Source organism: Lissotriton vulgaris, unplaced genomic scaffold (assembly GCF_964263255.1).
Source record: "Lissotriton vulgaris unplaced genomic scaffold, aLisVul1.2 SCAFFOLD_2599, whole genome shotgun sequence".
Classification (NCBI taxonomy): domain Eukaryota; kingdom Metazoa; phylum Chordata; class Amphibia; order Caudata; family Salamandridae; genus Lissotriton; species Lissotriton vulgaris.
Genome location: NW_028242894.1, coordinates 162,664 through 178,231, shown reverse-complemented (window position 1 = coordinate 178,231; position 15,568 = coordinate 162,664). Strand labels below are relative to the sequence as shown.

Below are 15,568 nucleotides of genomic sequence, written 5' to 3'. Positions count from 1 at the left end.
TCTTAATGTTTGATTTCAAAATAAGGTTGAATGTATCACTATATCTTTTCAATTCAATACATTGAAAACTTCATACATGTTTGTTCAAATAATTTACACATTGGTACTTAAGGCAGCAAGATTTAAACAAACAAAGCAAAAATCATCCAATTCATGATTCATTATTCATTGTAATGCCCGATGCATTTCGAGCCTGGTGGGGCTCTTCTTCCGGGGCCTGAAATCTAAACAGATTGAAACACATGTTTTAAAAAACAAGTCGTTACATTTGGGACCAAGTGTTATTGAGTGTAGGTTGTAAGTGCTCAGGTTAAACGAACCTCCACCTGATGGCCACGTGATTAGTGAAAGATGGGCTTACCCTATGTTTCTTGGCGTAAGCAAAGTTCTGAAATTAATAGAGTAGAACCTTTATAAACCTCGTCATAAACAAGTTCTGAATGCAAAACTCAAATCAAATGTACTGAAAGCGCTAAAAAAAAAAAAAACTCACCCTCGTGGTGAAATGCAGCGTTGAGCAATTCTACAAAGACAAAACCGAGAGAAGCCAACATCAGTGACCCAAATAACCAAAAGCGACCGTAGGAAAACCACTAGACATAATGCATACCTTGAAGATTTAACAGATGACCTCTACTGCCGTATCAACTCTCGTGGCGGTTGCTAAAGGTTTAAGTGCACCGGCAAAACTTCCTGCTATACGTAGCGCCACTTCCGTGTATGAAACCAATGGAAACGCAGAACGTCAGAAACGTCACGGGTAAACAACTAGAGCGAACCGGGCACGGTGCCCACGGCTCGACTTCCTGGTTCTTATACTCACGGGTAAACTTGTACCGCTAAGTAAGTCTGGGGACTCTGTAGCTCGCAACGCAGTGTGGAAAAAAGTAACGAACGAAAGGAAACTGGTGAAATAAATTAAAACGTGTGGAATTAATTTAATAGTGTGTTTCATGCAGTGAATAGTGTCAAGGTCCACCCACAAAGAAAGTAACCTACCATGACAGGAACTGTAGGGGGCAGGAATGCAAAGATTCAAAAGGCGTGGACATATGTCTTGTAAGTAGCACAATAATATTCCATGCTGGCAGTGCTCAGGGAGGGATTATTCTTTTAAGGCCTTCCATGACAGCTTTAATGACGATACGCGAAAAAGAGACCCATTTTATTTTCCAGGTATGCTACAATTGCAATGTGCAGTTGTATGGAAGTGTATGCTAGCTTTGATATTTGTAGGTGTATCAGATAACATACTATTTGTTGTAACATGGGTGCACAGGGGTCTATGTGTTGAGCCATACAGTAATGGACAAATCTTTTCCATTTAGCAGCATAGCAGGCTCAAGTTGATGGATCCTGTGCCTCTAAGAATGTCCATACACTCTGGAGGTAGATACAAGTATCCAAATTATATATGACTTCAGGAGCCAAATCGGGAGGTTCAGTTGTTAGGGGTTGCAAGGACTGGCTTTGGACCCGTGCGAGTGAGAAAGTCTGATGTGTTGGAAAGCTTCTCGTGAGGCATATAGCAAAAACGTCTGGTGTCGCCCAATAGTGGAGGTAGCATTGGAGGACTTGGGGGTGGAGTTCCCACTTGTGGACTTGTTGCTACATTCTGCTAAGCAGGTCTGCCTCCGAATTGTCCACTTCTGGAAGATATTCTGCAAGGAGTTGGATGTGAGGGCAAAGAGACCAATGTCAACTGTATTGAATGAGTGCCCCCCAGCTTTATGTAATACGTTGCAGTCATGTCGGATTGCCGAACAGCTTTCAGAGTTAGTGGTGACAAAGGCTTTTTGATGCTAACTGGATAGCTATAAGTTCTAGTATGCAAATGTGGAGTTTGTTGCTAATCGTTCCATGTACCATTGACTGATCCTCCATATGCTCTCCCCATCCTAAGAGTGATGCATCTGTGGTAATTGTCACTTGTGGTATTGGGTCAAAAAAGGATATGCCCTTAAGTAGGTTGGCTGTGCTTCACCTTTTCAGTGACTGGTGGACCGTGGGTGGAATCCACACTAGATCCTCTAAACTGCCCTTCGCCTGTGACCATTCAGATGCTAGACACTCTTGTAGGGGATGCATGTCGAGCCTGGAGTGCAGGACAGTCGCTATACAGGATGCAATCATACCCAAGAGGTGCAGCACTACTCTTACAAAGATGTGGCTGAAAAAGAGCTTGCTGGTTCCAGAGATTGAGAACCCTCTGGTCGAATGTATGACGTTACAATGCGGTCTTTACACCGTGATACATTTACAACGTGGTCATAGCAACGCTGGACTGAATAGTATGATTTACTATTCCAACTCCAGCCTATGTAACAGATGGGAAGGTATTGGAATAGTAAGGAATATGCTACTTACCAGTATGCATCTGTACTTGGCATGTAGGGCTGCTGACATTTATATCTGTGCATAGATCGCCGCCTAGTGTTGGGTCCGGATGATTGCACATGGTTGTCCTGGAAGAGTCTTCGAAGTATCACGAGATAGGTGGCTCCTCCCCCACACTATAGTGCGCATGGGCATCCTCTCCATCCTCAGATTGTTCTTCGCCATTGTGGCAGAGATGGAGTATGATACAGTAAGTGATGTCCATGCTAGAGATTAATTCCGAGTGCTACAGCTGCGACAGGCATGGGGGAGGAGGGCGGGCGAAATGAATGTCAGCAGCCCTACATGCCAAGAACAGATGCATACTGGTAAGTAGCATATTCAGTTTGAGGCATGTGGGCTGCTGAATTCATATCTTTGCATAGAATGTATAGCAGTGTCCCCCTTAGCGGTGGTTGCTTGCGCCAGCTGCAGCAGTCTGAAAAAGTGTCTGGAGTACAGCCTGTCCTACAGCTGCTTGCTGTTTGGAGTGTACATCTACACAGTAGCGTTTGGTAAATGTATGTATGGTAGTCCATGTGGCTGCTCTACATATGTCTTCTAGAGGAATGTTCCCTAGGAAAGCCATGGATGCCCCTAACTTGTGTTGAATGCGCTCTTGGGGGAACTGTTAATGTGCGTTTAGCTTTCTGATAACAAATCTTTATGCACTTAACAATCCATCTGGCTATACCCGACTTGGAAATGGGGTTGCCTTTGTGCTGTGGTGAAAAGGCAACAAGCAGTTGCTTAGTTTTCCTGAAATTTTTCGTCCTGTCTATATAGTACAGGAGAGCTCTCTTAACGTCTAGTGTATGTAGAGCTCTTTCTGCCACTGAATCTGGATTTGGGAAGAACACTGGCAGTTCTATAGTTTGATTGATGTGAAACTGGGATACCACCTTTGGCATAAATTTAGGGTTTGTACGTAGCACTACCCTATTTGTGTGAATTTGGATGAATGGCTCCTGAATAGTTAGGGCTTGCAGCTCACTAACTCTTCTAAGTGATTTAATCGCCACTAAAAAAGCCACTTTCCATGTTAGGAATTGTATTTCATACGAGTGTAGAGGTTCAAAAGATGGTCCCATCAGTCTGGTTAGCACTACGTTCAGGTTCCAGACTGGTGAAGGTGGGTGTCTTGGAGGAATGACTCGTTTGAGTCCCTCCATGAAAGCTTTAATTGCAGGTACTCTGAAGAGTGAAAGGTGCTGCCTGTTCTGAAGATAAGTATGCGTATGGAACTGTAGGCTAGATTGCATCTGTGTAAATGTGACCGATAACATGTTTTGAGTTGATGCATCTAGCGGATTTATGTCATTATTGTTACAATAGATGACAAATAGTTTCCACTTTGCCGCATAGCATGCTCTGGTTGTAGGTCTTCTTGTCTCCTTGATAATATTCATACAGTCAGGAGGCAAGTTCAGGTGACCAAACTATGACTTCAGGAGCCAGATCGCAAGGTTCAACTGTTGCGGATCTGGGTGGTGAATGTCTCCATGGCTCTGCGTTAAAAGACTAGGTGTTATTCACATCTTTGATAAGGCACCACAGAAATTTCTAGGAACGTGGTGTACCACGGTTGCCTCGCCCACGTTGGAGCAACTAGGATGAGTCATTGAGTGTTGTCACAGTTTGCGTGCCACTAGTGGTATGAGCGGGGCTGGGGGAAAGCGTACGCAAACCTGCCTGACCAGTTCATCCAGATCACATTGCCTTGAGACTGCGGATGTGGAAACTTGGCGGCGAAGCTTTGGCATTTTGCGTTTTCCCTTGTTGCGAACAGGTCTATCTCTGGGTGACCCCCTGCTGGAAGTACGGTTGTAGCACTGAGGGATGTATCTCCCACTCGTGCATCTGGTGGCTGTGTCTGCTGAGCAGATCCGCCATCTGGTTGTTCCTGCCTGGGAGGTGTTCCACCATGAGGAATATGTTTCTCTGAATGGCCCACTTCCACATGCTTTCCGCTAGATGTGACAACTGTGGAGAGTGTCCCTCCCTGCTTCTGTATGTAGGACATGGCAGTCATGTTATCCGTCCGGATCAACACGACTTTGTTGCACAAATGTACTTTGAATGCCTTCATTGCCATTAAGATTGCCATCAATTCCAGCAGGTGGATGTGCATCCTCTTTTGCTGTGTCGTCCATAGTCCCTGCACTGTGTAATGGAGGACATGCGCTTCCCATCCCAGGAGAGATGCGTCCGTAGTCAGCTCTATTTGTGGTACAGGCTCTTGGAACGGTCGTCCCCTGCATAGGTTGTGGGTTCCACCATTGCAGAGAGTTGTATGCGCGACCGGTCACCAACACTAGGTCTTGTAATGGTCCTTGAGCCTGGTTCCACTGCTGTGCTAAGCACTCCTGAAGCGGACTCATGTGTAGTCTTGCATGAGGGACTATGAAGATGCAGGAGGCCATCATGCCTATCAACTGCATAAACACCCGTGCTGGGAGCGAGTGTTGGGGTCTGAATTTCTGAATCAGTAATTGAATGCTGTTGATTCTTGCTGAGTTTGGCTGTGCCTTTGCTGCCAGAGTGTCTATTGTCGCTCCCAAGTACTGTTGTACGTGGGCGGGTTGAAGATGAGACTTTGGGTAGTTCAATGAGAATCTGAGGCTGTGTAGGAGGTGAATAGTGCGGGACATGTGGATGGCACATTGCTGGGCTGACTTTGCTTTGATAAGCCAGTCGTCCAGATAGGGGTAGACATGAATATGGTTTCTCCGTAGGTGCGCAGCTACTGTGGCTAGGCACTTGGTAAACACCAACGCTGATGTCACTCTGAAAGGCAGGACCTTGAACAGGTAGTGCTGATTTTGTATGGTAAACCCGAGATACTTCCTGTGTGCTGGATGTATCGGTAGGTGGAAATACGCGTCTTTTAGGTCTAGTGTTGCGAGGAAATCTCCCTGACTGAGCAATGGTAGAACCTGCTGTAAAGTGAGCATGTGAAAATATTCTGACAAGATGTATTGGTTTAGGGGCCTGAGGTCCAGTATTGGCCTGAGGGACCCGTCCTTTTTGGGGATTAAGACGTACAGGGAGTATACCCCTGTACCCTGTTGCTGTATAGGTACCAGTTCTACGGCCCCTTTTTGCAGCATTCTGATGACTTCTTGCTGCAATAAGTATGTGCTCTGCAGACATAGGACGGTGTCTTGGGGGTATGTTGGGTGGAGTGGGCGTCAGCTCTAGACAATAGCCATACGGAATAAGTTCTCACCCACCTGTCTGTGGTAATGCTTTCCCAGACTGGCAGGAACTGTTGTAATCATCCCCCAACTCGTGTTACATGGTCTGGGGCAGTGACAAGGCGTCACCGTTTAGTATTGGTGGAGGATATGGTGTTATTCCCTCGTCCTCTGCCTTTGTTGCTGTTGCCACGGTATCCACCTCTATTGTTATTATAGGTGGTCTGCGTGCTCCCTTTATTGTATGGAGTCTGCTGGGATGCCTGGCCTCGTGCAGCTCCTCTGCTACCGGAGCGACGAAAGGAGCCTCCTCTGAATTGTTGTGACTGCAAGGCACCCATAGACTTGACGGTCTGTCTTTTTTAATCTTCTCTAATATTGTGTCCACATCAGGACCAAATAGATAATCAGGGTTCACAGGCTGATTTAATAATGTGGTTTGAATCTCAGGTTTGAACCCAGAGAAGCGTAACCAAGCATGTCTCCTGAGCATGACACTTGTGTTTATGGCCCTGGCTGCGTTGTCTGCTGCGTCCAGCGCACACTTAATGGATGCATTGGATATGAGTTTTCCCTCCTGTATCAGTGTTTCTGCTCCCTCCTTGTAGGCATCAGGCAAATGTTGTAGCAGTTGCTCTAATGTGTCATAATGCACCCTATCGTATCTGGCTAATAGGGCTTGAGTATTAGGAATTCTCCATATATTAGCTGCTTGAGCAGCCACCCTTTTTTCCAGAAGCTTCTAATATCTTAGACTCCTTGTCTGTGGGAGGAGCATCACCAGTTGTTTGTGAGTTGGCACGCTTACGAGCATTTGGTACCACCAAAGAGTCCAGTGGCAGCTGTCCCTTAATATATGTAGGGTCCACAGGTGCCGGTCTGTATTTTCTTTCGATTCTGGCGTTAACAACCCTTACTCTTGTGGTTTCCTTGAAAATGTCTCCTGCGTGTATAAGGACACCTTTCAACATTAGCAATGTCTTGACTGATTTCTCTGAGGTGGAGAAAGTGTCAACCTCTTCAACTAGGTCAGCATGCATTTCCACATCATGATTGTGTGCTGCCTTTTCTATTAAGGTGTTAAACGCAGTTGTATCCTCTGTTGGTGAAGTTTTGACAGGATAAGAAGGAGTGTCAGGAATAGTCTGACTCCCCCGTGTCAACAGGGTCTGTCCAGGCTTGAGTCTGGTCATCCTGATCCATGTACACAGGGTAAGTAAATTGTTCATTGTAGTCATACCCCATGTCCTCATTAGTGCGTGTGGGTGAGTATGCAGAAGTGTCCCGGTCATGGTACCTTACACTCTCAAAAAGGACAGGAGATGTTGCAGAATCCCTTTTCTTTTTGAGTGGAATTTTATATGATTCAAGAGGATTGTCTGACCTGATCTTCCTCCGATAAATAGTAAGTCTGTCGGAGTCGATATGTAGCTTGGACTGCTCATCATAGGAGGGATCTTGGTACACAATGTCCTCTTCTAGAGAATGACTCCTTTTCCCCATTGACACCTTCTTGGACGTTTCGATTCCCATGTTTGGATCGAGCGCCTTAGGCTGTGCAGTTGGGGGCAGTCCGAATTTTATCGGCGGCATAGTTTGTCGACAGACTGAACTTCGGGGCCGGCGTCGCTATTGGTCCGACCGACTGTCTTTTCGCCAATATATGTTTGGCCTCGCGTCGACTTAGGCGGCTGCAGCGTTGGAGGCGCGCTCTTTTGCTTCGACTAGACGTGTTCCTTCGAGCCGGTCTTGAACTTCGGCTCGAGGCTTTTGACAAACTGTGGGCTGCCGACTTGTTGCTTCGGATCGAGAACCTTTGACTAGAGTCCCTTATTTGTGTCGCTGTCAGTCAACGTCAACCTCGTCGGTTCGATGTGCTTGACTTTAGTCATGGACTTCAGCGTACCGATCTTCGGTTCGACACTTCTTATTTGTGGCCCTGCAGGGTAGTAGACACTTCTTTTTAGTCGAATCCGATGGCTTCGAACTCTTCGATCCGAAGACTGTCACCAGCAGTTTCGGTTTAGTTTTCGACTCCATGGCTTTCGGTTTCGATTTACCCAGTGACTGGTAATGTTCGACCGATGGCTCGTGTGATATATTCTTGGCTGGGCTGAGACGCGGGGCTATAGAATGCTCGCCATGATCTTGGCTAAGGCCTACTGGCGATGCCTCGACCTGAGCCCTTGGAAGTCTTTTAGTGTCTATTCCGGGCCCGTACTTGCTGTCAGGCCTGGTTCATCGCTCGAGTCATAGACAACTCCGATGGGTGATGCGTCGTCCCTTACCTAGACTTTGTTTTCATCCGACGATTTCTTAGTCGTCTTCATAATAGTTGAACATGCTCCGAACCGGGATCCGACTGCTGTTCTGGATCCTCAGTGTCGGCGACCTCATAATCTTCAAAGATATTCACCGGGTCGGGCGCAGGCTTAGTCATCGACTGCCTTGCTGCGCATCGAAGTCCAAGCGTTTTCTTCGACCTGAATGGAGCACAAGCTAGACAGTTGGCCTCATTGTTCTCCGGAGATAAGCACTTGTTGCACATCGGGTGTACATCAATGTGTGGGTACTTAGAATTGCAAAGGGGGCATCGTTTGAACGGGCTCCGTTCCATCGACGATCATGTCTCTGGTATCGAAAAGGCCACGCGGCTCTCTTCGACGTCCTGCTCGAAAAGAACTGGAACAAAGTACTCGGCACTGATCGAAATAACAATACCGACGACCCTGAAGGCCGTTTTGGCCTTAGTTTCCGAACTTGAGTAAAGAAAGTACATCCGAACCCAATGTCGGAAAAACAGGATGGAGAGGATGCCCATGCGCACTGTAGTCCGGGGGAGGAGCAACCTATCTTGTGATACTTCGAAGACTCTTCCAGGACAACAATGTGCAATCCTCCGGACCCAACACTAGGCGGCTATCTATGCACAGATATGAATTCAGCAGCCCACATGCCTCGTACATACTATTCCTTAGTATATAGCACCATCCAGCGCAAGTCTTTGTAACGACTTGCGTTGTAATGACCGTGTTGTAAACATATCACGGTGTGAAGACTGCGTTGTAATAGACATATTTGTATCTGAAGAAGCTGTAAGTGGGATTTGGTTGCATTGACTGAAACCCAATTTGTGTAACAAGCTGATGGTAGTCTGTACATCTTGCAGGCATTTCTGTCTGCTTGAACTCTGCTTTAACTCAGCCAATCAGCCAGTTATGGGAAGACATGAATGTTGTGTCTTCAATTGTGCTGCTACAACTGCCAGACATTTGGTAAAGACTCTTGGTGCTGTCATCACCCAAAGGGCAGCACCTTGAACTGTTAATGATATGCACTCACCATAAAGCTGATGTATGGACGATGTGCTGGATCAAACAAAGACATTTGTAGAGCGCACTACTTACCTGGAGGGTCTCAAGGCGCTTGGGGGGGGGGGGGGGAATGCTGCTACTGCTCGAACAGCCAGGTCTTGAGCTTCTTCCTGAAGGAGAGGTGGTCTTGGGTCAGGCGCAGGTCGGGAGGGAGTTCCAGGTCTTGGCGGCCAGGTAGGAGAAGGACCTTCCTCCTGTTCTTCGGATGCGGGGGACGGCGGCGAGGGCGTGACTGGCTGATCGGAGATGGCGTTTGGGAGCGTAGAAGTTGATGCGGTTGTTGAGGTAGCTCGGGCCTTGATCGTATAGGGCTTTGTGTGCGTGGGTGAGGAGACGGAAGGTGATTCTTTTGTTGACGGGGAGCCAATGCAGGTCTCTCAGATGTCCGGAGATGTGGCTGTGTCTTGGGATGTCGAGGATGAGTCTGGCTGAGGTGTTCTGGATCCGTTGGAGTCTCTTCTGGAGCTTGGCGGTGGTTCCGGCGAAGAGGGCGTTGCCGTAGTCCAGTCGGCTGGTGACGAGGGCCTGGGTGACCGTCTTCCTGGTCTCGGTGGGGATCCACCGGAAGATCTTCCGTAGCATGCGCAGTATGTTGAAGCACGACGAGGAGACGGCGTTGACTTGTCTGGTCATAGAGAGGGAGGAGTCCAGGATGAAGCCCAGGTTGCGTGCGTGGCCTGTCGGTTTGGGTGCGGTGCCCAGGGCAGGGGGCCACCAGGAGTCATCCCAGGCGGAGGGTGAAGATCCCAGGATGAGGACTTCCGTCTTGTCCGAGTTCAGTTTCAGGCAGAGGGTCGTCATCCACTCGGCTACGTCTTTCATCCCTTCGTGAAGGTCGGCTCTGGCGGCGGGGTCGTTGGTCAGGGAGAGGATCAGCTGGGTGTCGTCCGCGTAGGAAATGTTGAGGTTGTGTTGGCGTGCAATGGCCGCGAGGGGGCTCATGTAGACGTTGAAGAGGGTGGGGCTCAGCGAGGATCCTTGAGGGACGCCGCAGATGACTTCGGTGGCCTCTGACTTGTACGGTGGTAGACGGACTGTGTTCTTCCGTCGAGGAAGGAGATGATCCATTCCAGTGCCTTCTCCTGGATTCCGACGTTGCTGAGGCGCTGCACTAGGGTGCGGTGGCAGACAGTGTCGAATGCCGCGGAGAGGTCTAGGAGGATGAGGGCCGCTGTTTCGCCGTTGTCCATCAGGGCTAGGATGTCATCGGTGGCCGCGATGAGGGCGGTCTTGGTGCTGTGGTTGGCTCGGAAGCCAGACTGAGCGGTCGAGGGATCCATTCGTCTCGAGGAAGGCGGCCAGCTGTTTGTTGACGGTCTTCGATGACTTTGGCTGGAAACGGGAGGAGCGAGATGGGGCGGTAATTCTTGAGTTCGGTGGGGTCCGCTGTAGGTTTCTTGAGTAGGGCGCTGAGTTCGGCGTGCTTCCAGCTCTCCGGGAAGGTGGCGGTGTCGAAGGAGGTGTTGATGATGTCCGCAGGTGGGGTACGATGACAGCGTCGGCCTTGTTGAAGACGTGGTGAGGGCAGGGGTCGGTTGGAGATCCGGAGTGGATGGAGTTCATCATGCGGACGGTGTCTTCGGTGCTGATCGGAGTCCAGGCGCGGAGGGTGGTGGTGGGGGGCGGTGGTTCGGTCGTGTCGGTTGAGTGCTGAAGCTGTTGTGTATGTCCGCGATCTTGTTGTGGAAGTAGGAGGCGAGGGAGTTGCAGAGGTCTTGCGATGGGGTGATGTCGTTTCCGGCGTTGGGGTTGGAGAGCTCTTTCACGATGTTGAAGAGTTCCTTGCAGTTGTGCGCATTGTTGAATGGGGATGTGAAATTAAGCTGGATGAATGGGGATGTGAAATTAAGCGTCCTTACAAAGTGGAAGTGTCCCAATAATATGTATTGATTACAAGGGGGGAGATACAATATTGGTGTCAACTTGCAGTCTTTCTTGGGTATCAATAAGTATATGGAATACACGCCTCTTCCGAAGTGTTCTTTTGGAACAAACTATGTAGTCTTTCAATAGCAGAGATTTTATCTCCTCTTTAAAAAGGTGGGGGTGCTGAAGGTTGAGTGTCTGTCAAGCTGTGCTTGGAGGATGTGAAGTAAGTTCTAGGTAGTGTCCATGCCGAACAATGGACAGCACCCACTGGTTGGCTGTTATTTCAGGCAAGAGGCGATGGTACTGCTGTATGCTTCCCCCAAAAGGTGTTGCACGATCAGGGAAAGTTGTGGTGAGTCATTGTTTGGAGGTGGAGGCTCCCTTTCCAGTGTAACCTTAGCCTTTCCCTCTTTGACTACCCCATTCGAATCTACCTTTATAGTACCCCTAGCTGTTTGCTGGTGGTATGCCTGCTGTTGTTTCTGACAGTACTGTGTGTCAGTGGAGGGGTTTTTGGCTGCACACCTGCCCTGAAACCTGTGAAAGGGTTGCTGTCTAGGTGTTGTGGAGTGTGGCCCCCCCATGAATTTCACAGTTTCAGTGTAATTTTTCTATTTTTTCCAATTGGGTATCCACCTCTGGGCCAAAAAGCTGTTCTCCGTCAAAAAGGGACTTTTAAGAGGTGCTGCTGAATCTCAGATTTAAAGCCTGATCGGCATAGCCAAGCATTCTTGTGTAGAATGATGGAGTGAATTCCTCGTACAGGGCAAGGTGCCGCAAATAGTTGCGTTGGAAATTAAAGTTTGCCCTCCAACCATCATTTCTCACCTCTTTGTACTGATCTAGGAGATATTGTAGCAGTTCGTCAATGTCATCCCATGTTGCTCAGTTATAACATGAGGAGGCCAACTGAATTGGTTATGCCCCAACGATTAGCAAGTCCTCCCGCCACTCGTTTGCATGCTGCATCTATTAGCTACTGTCCTTATCTGGAGGAGGTGTCACACGTACTCTGGGAAGCTTCTCTTTTGCTAGCTGTTGCGACTAGGAAATCTGTTGTAGGATGTCCCTTAATAAAGAGCGGTTCATTAGGTGAAAGTTTGTATTTTCGCTAAATACGAGGTGTTAATAACCTTCAGTTAATTGGGTCTTTAAATATTTCTGGAGACTTTAAGCATTGACCCCATCATGAGCAAATACTGCACTGAACACTCAGCCTTGGGGAGTGTTTCAAATAAAAGGACTCCTTCCTCCTCCGTGGTGTGTCTGACTGATAGTCAGCTGTGCATTGTAGCGCACTATGAAAAGATGTAGTGTTGTCTGGTGGGGATGCCTTGGCTGTTGTCTGTTCTATGTCCGAGTCTGGTAGAACAACGTCATAGGCTTTCCATGGATCTGGACTATCTGGGGGCATTCGCTGATCAATCAAGGCATTTATATAAAGCGCGCTACTCACCCGGAAGGGTCTCAAGGCGCTGGGGGAAAGGGGCGTGTTACTGCTCGAAAAGCCAGGTCTTGAGTTGCTTCCTGAAGGAGAGATGGTCTTGGGTACGTCGAAGGTGAATGGGGAGGGAGTCCCAGGTCTTGGCTGCCAGGTAGGAGAAGGATCTTCCTCCGGCGGTGGCTCTGCGGATGCGTGGTACGGTGGCGAGCGCGTGGCCTGTCGATCGTAGCTGGCGGGTGGGCGTGAAGGTCATGCGGTCGTTGAGGTACTTGGGGCCCAGGTCGTGTAGAGCCTTGTGTGCGTGGGCGAGGAGTCTGAACGTGATTCTCTTGCTGACGGTGAGCCAGTGCAGTTCTCTCAGGTGTCCGGTGATGTGGCGGTGTCTGGGGATGACCAGGATGAGTCGTGCGGAGGCGTTCTGGATTTGTTGGAGTCTTCTCTGGAGTTTGGCTGTAGTTCCGGCGTAGAGGGCGTTCCCGTAGTCCAGTCGGCTGGTGATGAGTGCCTGGGTGACGGTCTTCCTGGTTTCAGTGGGGATCCATCTGAAGATCTTGCGGAGCATGCGCAGGGTGTTGACGCACGAGGAAGAAACGGCGTTGACTTGTCTGGTCATTGACAGGGAGGAGTCCAGGATGAAGGTTAGGTTGCGTGCGTGGTCTGTTGGTTTGGGGGCGGTGCCCAGGGCCACCAGGAGTCGTCCCAGGCGGAGGGTGATTATCCCAGGATGAGGACTTATGTCTTGTCTGAGTTCAGTTTAAGACTGCCGTTTTTTCATCCAGTCGGCGACGTCTTCCATCCCTTCGTGTAGGTTGGCTCTGGCGGTGGTGGGATCGTTGGTGAGGGAGAGGATCAGCTAAGTGTAGTCGGCGTAGGAGATGTTGAGGTTGTGTTGGCGTGCGATGGCTGTGAGGGGGCTCATGTAGACATTGAAGAGGGTCGGGCTGAGAGAAGATCCTTGTGGTACGCCGCAGATGACTTCGGTGGCCTCGGATTTGAACGGAGGGAGGCGGACTCTCTGGGTTCTTCCGGTGAGGAACAAGATGATCCATTCCAGTGCTTTCTCTTGGATTCAGATGTTGCTGAGGCGCTTCACTAGGGTGCGGTGGCAGACCGTGTCGAACGCCGCGGAGAGGTCCAGGAGGATGAGGGCCGCTGTTTCCCCGTTGTCAATCAGGGTTCTGATGTCGTCAGTGGCTGCGATCAGGGCGGTCTTGGTGCTGTGGTTGGCCCGAAATCCGGACTGCGAGTGGTTGAGGGATCCGTTAGTCTCGAGGAAGGCAGCAAGCTGCATGTTGACGGTCTTCTTGATGACTTTGGCCGGGGAAAGGAAGGAGCGAGATGGGACGGTAGTTTTTGATGTCGGTGGGGTCTGCTGTTGGTTTCTTCAGGAGGGCGGTCAGCTCGGCGTGCTTCCAGCTCTCCGGGAGGGTGGCGGTGTGGAAGGAGGAGTTGATGGTGTCTCGGAGCTGGGGTGCGATGGTGGTGGCGGCTTTGTTGAAGACGTGGTGTGGGCAGGGGTCGGTTGGTGATCCGGAGTGGATGGAGTTAATCGTGCGGGTGGTGTCTTCGGTGCTGATCGGGGTCCAGTTGCAGAGGGTGGTGATAGTCCTCGTCCTGAGTGTACTGTGCAGGGCTGCCTGTATCAATGTCACCTGAGGTGTCAAGTGGCTTAGGGCTAGTTGCTTTGTCTTTCTGTGGAGGACGCTGGTTTTGAGCAATATCCTGCAGTGACCTTTTGTGGCTTCATTTATTTTGGTAATTTTCAGCCTCCAAATGTCTTTTCATGTTCTTAAGTCCTTGGAGATTTTCCCTTCATCCTCAACGTTAAATGTGACTTGAACCTTCCGATGTAGCAAATCCTTTTTTGTGTGCTCCTGTGGCACTGAAGCCATTGTCATTGATGGCTGATTCCGATGTCTTTTTATGACTTTGATGTTTGGATACTCATATGTGTAGTAGACTCCGATGAATTTGCCAGCACTGAAGAGGTAAGTGGCACCAATAGTATACTTGGCATCAAAAGCTGTGAAGGCATCAATGGCATTGTCAGCACAGAATGTTGCTTTGGCTTTGAGCGCTGAATGTCCTTCAGTTTTGCCCTGCATGCCCTGAGCCCAATTGAGTTCAACACCATCATCCTGTCTCGGCTCCATTGGGATATTGGCGTTGATCTTCGCCTGAAGGCTGTGGAGAACCAAGGCGGTTTTGAATGGACATTTGAGGTAACAGATGTGTGGGTGGGTCTGACGACCAGATCTTGTAGTCGTGGGATCTTCATGGAGCTCTAGAAGTTGTGATGAGGGTTAATCCTTTCTTTGCTGCTTGTGTCTAGGAGTGATTCTTCCGCAGAGAATTCTGCCTCGCCACCATCTTTGTTGTGACATAAGCATTGATCACATTGAGAGCGAACCTTTTTCTTGTTCTTGGACAGATTGCAGACTCTACAATCTTCTTAGTTATGCTCTGGCGACAGCCAAAGGTTGTAAAGGTCATGCTTCGCCCCATACTGTTGGCACTTTTGAAAGAGCCTGTCTTTTTTCCCATCCATTACCTGAAGTCAAGTATTCTCGTGGCATAGAGGAAGAGGTATTGTCAAGTCAGCCACCTCTGGAGTTTTGAAGAATGTCAGATACATCATCGATTACCGATGGCGTGGTTGTTCAATTTCGTTCCATTGTTTCGAAATCTTGAGGATGACGAAGTTGCACAGAGCTCCAGTGCTGTACGGCGAGCCCGATGGCAGGAAAAAAAAAAAAAAAACAATTCGCATTTACTTGAAGAGGAGGAGTCTTAAAGTCATGTCGGCAACAAAGAATTCTATAAAACAAGTTGTAAAGTCCAGGCCCAATGTTAGATGCCAGTAGTGTAAATAGTAAGGTTTACTGCAGCCAGCAGATGCTACGAATATATCTTTTTGTTCTCAAAAAGCCAACTTGCCAGAACAGTCTCTGGAACTGGAGGGAACTATTTTGTTTGTGATTGAATTCCTTGTGAAATGGCTGAATGCCATTCCCATGCTGAAATGAGCCCCATGAGCAAAACAGACCAAGGGGTGAAGAGGGCAGGCTGACAGGTGTACACGTCAGCATATTGTGGGTATAATTTTTAAAAAGATCTGAAGGTTCTACCTAACCCCAGACCTAAAACGCAGGATATTGAAAGAACACCGATGCATTCATCATGGAACTGTTAGGTGGGGGTAACAGTCACAACTAAGTGGAGAAGCTGAGGGTGTGGTATAGGTGTATGCCCTGTCAAGAAATGTGCCTCCAACTGATGGGTAAACGGACGTAGCAAACGCAGGGGGC

The 15,568-nt window shown here is 48.9% G+C and overlaps 1 protein-coding gene across 1 annotated transcript in view; it reads right to left on the bottom strand.

Moving 5' to 3' along the window:
• Positions 1-15,568, bottom strand: part of LOC147668784 (alpha-2-macroglobulin-like protein 1) — a 200,665-nt gene that overhangs the window by 95,481 nt on the left and 89,616 nt on the right. The window lies entirely within an intron of this gene.